At 35.2% G+C, this 8,088-nt stretch overlaps 1 pseudogene; it reads left to right on the forward strand.

Annotated features, from left to right (window-relative positions):
- The first annotated feature begins 3,820 nt into the window (after window positions 1-3,820).
- On the forward strand, window positions 3,821-7,874 carry LOC132296320 (serine/threonine-protein kinase WNK8-like; annotated as a pseudogene).
- Window positions 7,875-8,088: the final 214 nt, after the last annotated feature.

Below are 8,088 nucleotides of genomic sequence, written 5' to 3' on the forward strand. Positions count from 1 at the left end.
AAAGTCCTTTCATTGCTGAATGACTGCCTTTTCTCTCTGTACGTGGTAAGACGAACAAAATCTGGCTCTGTAAATCTAGTTTTTTTTCATGTAGTTGGTTTCTGGCCGCCAGTTGACTGATAAACTATTGCTTCTGGGGCTGTTAATTTTGTGTTGAATCTTTTGAACGCAAGGCTGAAGGTGAGAGGTTGCACTAGAAGCTCTGCCGCCTGAAGTTCCTTTGTTTCATGAGTGGAATATGCTAAGGGCACAATTTCATTATAATTGTAAATTACTTGCGAGAAGCCATAAAAGCATTAAACCGCTTTCTTATTGTTGTCGCATGCCACAAATTAAAGGTTCAAAGCACATTTGTAGATTGCATTAGATAATATTGCATGCTATTGTAAAGAAAAAAGGCAAATGTTGGTTATATTTCAACAATGGTGGTGTTACAGTATATGTAGGGTGGCAAATGGGCGGCTTAACATGGTCAAAACCCATATTCAACCCGTTCAGAACGGGGTTAAAAATGGGCGGGTTGAAAATGATCAGGGTCAACCCGTTATAACCCGTGAACCTATTTTTTATTATTTTTTTATTTTCAAATTTTTTAAAATTTTTAATTATTTTTAAAAATTTTAAAAAAATTTTATTTATTTTTTAAAATTTTTTATGTATTTTTAAACTTTTTATTTATTTTATATATTTTTTTGGAACGTTTTAAATTATTTTTATTTTTATTTTTTAAATTTTTTAAAATTATTTTTAATTTTTTAAAATTATTTTTTTTTTTTAAAGAAATTTCTAGAGAGAAACTTAGATAGAGAGGATTGATGAGAGACAAATTTAGAGAGAGAGGATCGTGAGTGAGAGAAATGAGTTGAGTGCAATATAGAGAGAGAGGATCGTGAGTGAGAGAATTTGAAAAAGAGAAATGAGTTGACTGCAATATAGAATAGATGTATGTTGTGTGTTTATTATGTGATGGGTAAAATATGGGTTGAATATGGCAACCCATCTTGACCCTTAAATTAAGTGGTTAGAAATTACCCAATCTATCTTGACCCTCAAATTAAATATGGTTCAGCCATAACCATTAAAAAGCGGACGAATATGGGCGGGTTGATGGTTTATGACCCATTTTGCTACCCCTAAGTATATGTCACACTATAGAGGCAATGCTAGTCTCTTGGACCTACTTTGGTGAAGTGGTGATTGCAATGTTCAATGGCAAGCAAGGTAGCAATAGAATGAAATATCGCAGCAAGAAAAGGAGGTGAAGGTAATGCAAAAAGTAGTGAAGGCTGTGTTACTTGTTGACACTGTTTATACCATTGTGGTTCACTACAACAGTTATGACTTTCTCCAGCGCTCAAAAACGCTGATGAAAGTCTAAAAAAACGCTGGTAATTGAATTACCAGCGTTTTACCAGTGCTTTTGAAGGTGATTCCTGCTTCGGTAGGCTTTTACCAGCGTTTTTTCAAAAGAGCTGGTAAAGACCTTTTACCAACACTTTTTTTAGAAGCGCTGGTATAGGGTCTTTACCGGCGCTTTTTTTCAGAAGCGTTGGCATAGGGTCTTTACCAGCGCTTTTCTGGAAAAAGCACTGGTAAAGGGTCATTTAATATTTTTATTATTTTTTTCCCTACACCAACACTTCTTAAAAGAGTTGATAAAGGGTCATTTTTTTTTCCCCCTTTTATTGTTTTTGGAAAAATATCTTTACAACTACTTAATGTCATCCAATATAACACAAGTCAATATGAAAATACCATCCAAATTGTTTTTACATAAGACAACCACAAGTTAACTTGCTGCCAATATGAAAAATACCATTGAAATTGTCTAATAGATAAAGCTAGTAAATGTCAACCAAAAAATAATATGAAAATACCATCCAAATTGCCTAGATAAAGCTACTAAATGTTACACAAAAAGAACTAAGAATTTTTGACAAATGTAATACAAATTTTTCAAAAAGAACCCATCAAAGGCGAAGGAAATTTAGAAAGCACAGCCACGACCCCATCTTTAGCTTCAACTTCAACTTCAACAACTCTTCTTGCCCATTTGATTTGAATTACCCTACATTTTTTATAAATTCATTAAGCGTACATTATAATAAATGGAAATTTAACATATAAGAGAAATTAAAGGTCATAACCTTGACTGAATAGGCATCACAACTAGATAATGAATTTGGGGATACTCTAGGAGCATTTAAAGAATCAGAACCCTTCAAAATAGCAAAACAAAATACATGAAATCTTGGCATAAGTAAACGTATATTTAGTAAAGAGTAAAACTAATAATAAATATACCTGTCTACTACAATTTTGTTGTTGCATTTGCATTAGCATAGCCACCTGTTGTTGTAAATATTCCAACTTGTCGTCATAGGCTAAATGAAATTGAAATGGGAAAGTGGAATATAGTGTTAATAGACCCAAAAAAAAATGATGTAGTTTCAGCCCCAAATATTCTATATATATAAATAAGCAGAGGGAAAAAGTGGAGGGAAGGGAAAACAACGGAGGGAATGGAAGGGCAATTACCGGCGTTCTTAAAAGAGCGCTAGTAATATTACCCCTACACCAGCGCTCTTTTTTAAAAGCGCTGGTACTATTAGCCTTATACCAGCGCTCCTAAAAAGAGCGTTGGTACTGTTACATCTATACTAGCACTCTCTCTTAAAAGAGCGCCGGTAAAAGCCTAATTTGTTGTAGTGGTTGTTTATTGTGGTTCCGTTAGGAAAACAGGAAAAAGAAGAGGAAAAGAAAAAGAAAAAAAAAAGGAGCCTTTTGAGAAATAAAATATTGATGGTGGTGTTTTACTCGACAAAAGAAGTATAGATCAAGGTAATGGTAGTAGCAGTGCATTGTTGATTGTGATTGCACTGGAATTAGAGGAAAACCTTGCTTCAAGAGCAACAATTAAATTTTCTCTCTCGGAAGAAAATTTTATTTTATTAATTTTCTATTACTCTGAAATTATCTTATTTAACTCAATCTTTCCTTTTCCTTCTATGTGTTGTCCATTAATTTGCTTTTATTTTGCCACCTCTTTTTTGGGGGGCTTTTAGACACCTTGAAGACATTATCCAATTGGTCCATACTCCATTGTTAAATAGTTTGCATCATAAAAGTACTTTTCTTACTTGTGAGATGCAATGTAAAGCATTTGTTTGCTTTGAGAACAAAGAATGACACTTCCAAAATCTCAAGGCCTTGTGCAAATAGCATCTCAAAATTAGTTTCTAATTATTGAATATTAATATATTAACGACACTTCCAGCAAAGTAATAAGTCTTTAAAATATTAAATATATATTTTATATATATACAAAAATTAAAAGGTACATATATAATTAGGGCGGAGTCGGGACGGGTTCATCTCTAAAATCGCCCCCGCCCCAAATCCGCTTCGGGCCACCCCATTAGGGGCGAAGGCGGGGCGAAAACCTAAATTGCCATCCCTATTTTGGATGATCTCATTGCATGAGATTCATTAGACATATATTTAGTGAGGTGGCAAAATACTTGTTCTCCAAGAACCAAACAAGTCATAAATTGTTTGGACTGTCGGTTCCTGATTAAATCGGCCGCTATTGAATTGTAATTGGTTCCTTCTGAACCACTTTTGGTTCTGAGTTAGGATTTTGTTTTTTGGGTTTCAAAATCTTATCTTCACGAGTTTTTTTTTGTGTTGGGATCGAAATTGTTATTGTTGGCAATGAATTCCATTGCAGGTTATGTGAATAGGTTTTTGCAGAAAAATTCAAAATCAGATGGTGTTGTAGAGAAATCCCCAAACAGTCAATTGTATGATGATAGATTGGATGGCGTTGTGGAAAAATCCCCAAACAGTCAATTTGAATGAGGTATTAGGGATTGGGGCATTCAAGACTATGTATAAAGGATTTGATGGTTTTAATGGAATTGAAGTTGCTTGGAGCCAAGTGAACCTTGCAGATGATTGGAAGGCATCGAAGGATACAGAAATATTACATTCTGAGGTTCAATTGATGAATTCATTGAACCATGAAAACATCATCAAGTGCGATAGCTTTTGGGTAGATGATGAGAGGAAAACTTTCAACATCATCACCGAATTGTTCACTTCTGGGAGCTTGACGCAATAGCAAATGAAGCATAAAGTGTGTCGATTTGAAGCACATCAAGAACTGGGCTCGGGAGATACTCCGAGGTTTATATTATCTACACAGTCACAATCCACCCATCATTCATAAAGATTTGAAGAGTGACAATGTTTTTGTGAATGGAAATGGCAGAGAGGTTAAAATTGGAGACTTTGTGTTGGCATATATTACACTGCAACCACGAAGTGTTGTTGGTACTCCTGCATTCATGGCTCCAGAGCTATATAAAGAAGAATATAATGAACTGGTGGACATATATTCATTTGGTATATGCATCTTAGAGATGGTTACTTGTGAATATCCTACAGTGAATGCAATAATAATGCACAAATATATAAGAAGGTCACATCTGGTATAAAGCCTGCTTCTCTTGGCAGTGTATGAATGACCCTTTTGTCAAGTAGTTCATAGAGAAATGTCTGGTTCTAGAATCTCCGAGGGTGCCTGCAGCAGAGCTCTTGAAGGATCCATTCCTATCGTCTGAAAATCCGAAAGAGCTCAATTGTCATCAATTACAGTAACCCAAATATGTAAACATACCTAATTCTGACTTTCTCTCGATGGACATAGACATCAAAAGTAGTAATCTTTCATTTACTAGTGGCACAGAAACCATCAATGGGGTGACTCTAGAGTTTCAAAGGTCCAATGAGATAGGTGACTTCAGATTAAGAGGCAAGAAAGCTGGCGACAACTCGGTTTCGTTTACCTTGCGCGTCACTAACTTGTGTGGTCAGGTGAGTTCTTGTTTATTCTTGATGTGGATACTGCATTTTATATAGTTGGTGAAATCATTGAAGAACTCAATTTGTCAAAGAAGGATTTTTCTGTCCTAAAGGAGTTAATGGACAGCTTGATTTTCAATCTTGTAACTCACTAGAAAAGTACTTCATTTGGAAATTACAGTGGATTTCAAAGTTCGTATGAGGATTCTCCTGTACTTTAACATGATCAAAGCAGACCAGTTTGGTTTTCGGACAAGGCGGTTATTGAGCATGATATTCTCTCTCAGTTGGCTAAAGTGGACAGTGTTGGTTCACGCAGCACAATATCTTGATGTTGGTGCTTGATGGAATTCACCAGTGTTCGCCATCAAGAAGAAGCCTGTTTTTTTATTCTATTTTTATTTAATGTAAATAAATTATTTTTTCAATATCATTTTTTTTTATTCAATAAAAGCTGTTATTTCTTCATTTTACTATATTTTACCGTGTTAAAGATCTGATGTCTGATATAAAAATGATTTTAGTTTCTTGAGTTGGGGCCTTTTATTTCCCTGTCAATTGGATCAAGATGTTAGAAAGAAATATGTTATCACCTTGTAACTGTCTTATTAAACTAATTAGGACACATGCCTAGTACAGGAAAATGTAGAGGTTGGAGTCTTGCATTTTTAGTAGTGAATTAAGTTTTTTGTCCACTGAAATTTCAAAATAAAAAAAGAAAAAAGAGAACATAATGAGCATTTGATGTCAAGCTCTTTTATTGGTATTTATTTATTTAAGTCCAAGAGTATTTTTAATTTCTTACAACAATAGGGAACTAATGCTGGTTGTATTATATAAACTAAAATTCAAGGCTACATTTTCTTGAGTTTATTGTATTACTCTAGGTCTACTCTTTGGGAATATAGGGTAACATAAGCCTTGGCTAGGCTATCTGGTTGTTTCTAACTTTCTATGGCGCTTTCACACTCTTTTTGGTCATTTTGCAATCAATAACATGAGCTTTTTGAAGTGTTTTGGGTTGGACATTATTGGTTTTTATGAGTTGTTTTTAGTATTTATTCTCAGATACATGAGTGGGCGACCCAATGGGAATATTGTAAAAAATGTGCGAGGTGACGTGTTTGGTTGTAATTGGAAGGAGTGATTTTGCCCCCACAGTTGTATACAAGTATGGAAACATAATACTTTATACAAAAATACATTTTCTTTTATACACATGAAATAAATTTTATAATATATTTACTTTTACTAAAATTAAAAATTCATAAGAAGCCCATCACCAAGATCGCCCTAATTCTTTCTCTCCACTTCGGACAGTGGCTGGCCGTCAAAGGCAACCAGTGATATATGACAACTCAAATACTAAGGAGTTTACTTCCATTTTTTTTTTTTTTTGGACCTTCATAGCTCGCGAGGACCACGTGCAGCACGTGCCAATCCCATTAGGGTTTTTAAAAAATGCCGTACATTTTTCACTATTAACATTGGATGCTAAAACATTGGAATGTGTTGTGTTAGGACAGGTGACGGAGATAGTGCATCGTCATATTGCAGGTCTCGAGGAAGAGGAGTTTCGATTTGTTAGAGCATCTCCAAAGGGACTACTAATTCAAAATATAGCAGGTGGGCTTCAAAATGGGCTCTCCAATGCAATGCTATTTGGGCTGCTACATTTTAACTTTGCTATTTATTATGCCAATTGTAGCAAAATATATAGCAATTGCTATATGGGCTGGGGCCACTGAAAAGAAGCGGACCGTCTCCTATTTGGCTCTTTTATTTGTCTAGGGCAACAGAGAGAGAGAGAGAGAAGAGAACGACAGCACAGGGAAGAAACCGGCTTGCAACATAGAGAGAGAAGAGAACGGCGTCACAAACACACAAGGAAGAGACCAGCGACCAGTGACGTCCTGTATTTTCTCTTCCCCTATATGTGTAGAGAGAGATGTGGAGCTTAATCTGATTTTGGTGTGCAACATAAAGAGAAGAAGGGGCGTCCTGTGTATATGTGTCACACCAAACTTGTAATGACCCCAGGTACTCTTTCAGTTACTCTGCTTACATATTTGGAAAAATTGATGGAGTGAGGGAAATTTTGATTTTGCTTTATATACAACTATTAATACTGTTGATTTTTGTTGCTGAATGGAAAGGAATTTCTGCTCCAACTATTAATACTGCTCTTCATTTGTTGTTTCAATTTAGTTGAATATTGAAACAAGTGTTTAGATTTTTGATGCCATTAGCTTTGATCCTGATTAAATATTGAAAAAAATTTCAGGATAACTATTTTTTTTTTGGAAAATTTATGGGCTTAATAATATCAATATGATATTTTTGGAAAGGTTTTGCACACACACTCGTATCTTTGGAAAGGTTTTTCTTTTAACAATCTGCACCAGCGCCATAAAAGAGACTGATGATTTTCAAAGAAATGTAAATTACAATGTAACAATATATATTTATTAAATGTTTACATGATCCATTTCCATAGTAATTTTCTTCTAAATTCGGTCAAACATATCATGGCACAGTGCCAGAAAACCCACTGTGTTTAGAAGCTGAAGGATGTGTTCCGTATAGCATTTTAAAACTGTAGCACTGTCAAAATATAGATTTGGCATCGGAATTTGGCATTTTTGCATTGGAGATGCTCTTATAAATTGACTCGAATCGCGAAAGGAGGAGACGGGTTAATATCTACCGCCCTTTAGGATGTATGGTCCTGAATTGACATGCGTTAGTACGGAACATATGATCATACCATCCGAGCTAGAAGAAGGGAACGCTTACCAATCTTTGTTGTATTGAGGCAAAGTTTGAGGCACATGAGAAGCCTGTTCATGTGTGATGGTGAAGGGTTGATTGTGGTGTTGCCTTTGCCTGAAGAGGAGCTTGCAAGGACTGTGATGGTGACATTGCCAGAGGACCAGATTGGTACACTATGTGAGGATCAAGCAATACTTGATTTGAAGCCAACTATGCTCTTGGATGGGAAAAAATAATAATGGATTTGTTACCAAAATATTCAATTTGACATGGTGGAAATAATTATTTTTTAGTTTGTTAATTTTTTTTTTTCGCATGATTCAGAGCAACTTTCCACTATTTTGAATTTGAGAGAGTGATTGTTTATGTATTGAGTGGGCTTGTTGTTATTGGGTTGGCCACTAGTGGCTTGGGATGTACTAGTTTGGTAACAGGCTTGTATTTGTCTGG

This window comes from Cornus florida, unplaced genomic scaffold (assembly GCF_030987335.1).
Source record: "Cornus florida cultivar Cherokee Brave unplaced genomic scaffold, ASM3098733v1 CherokeeBrave_3.0.0_Hap2_Chr02, whole genome shotgun sequence".
NCBI classification, from domain to species: domain Eukaryota; kingdom Viridiplantae; phylum Streptophyta; class Magnoliopsida; order Cornales; family Cornaceae; genus Cornus; species Cornus florida.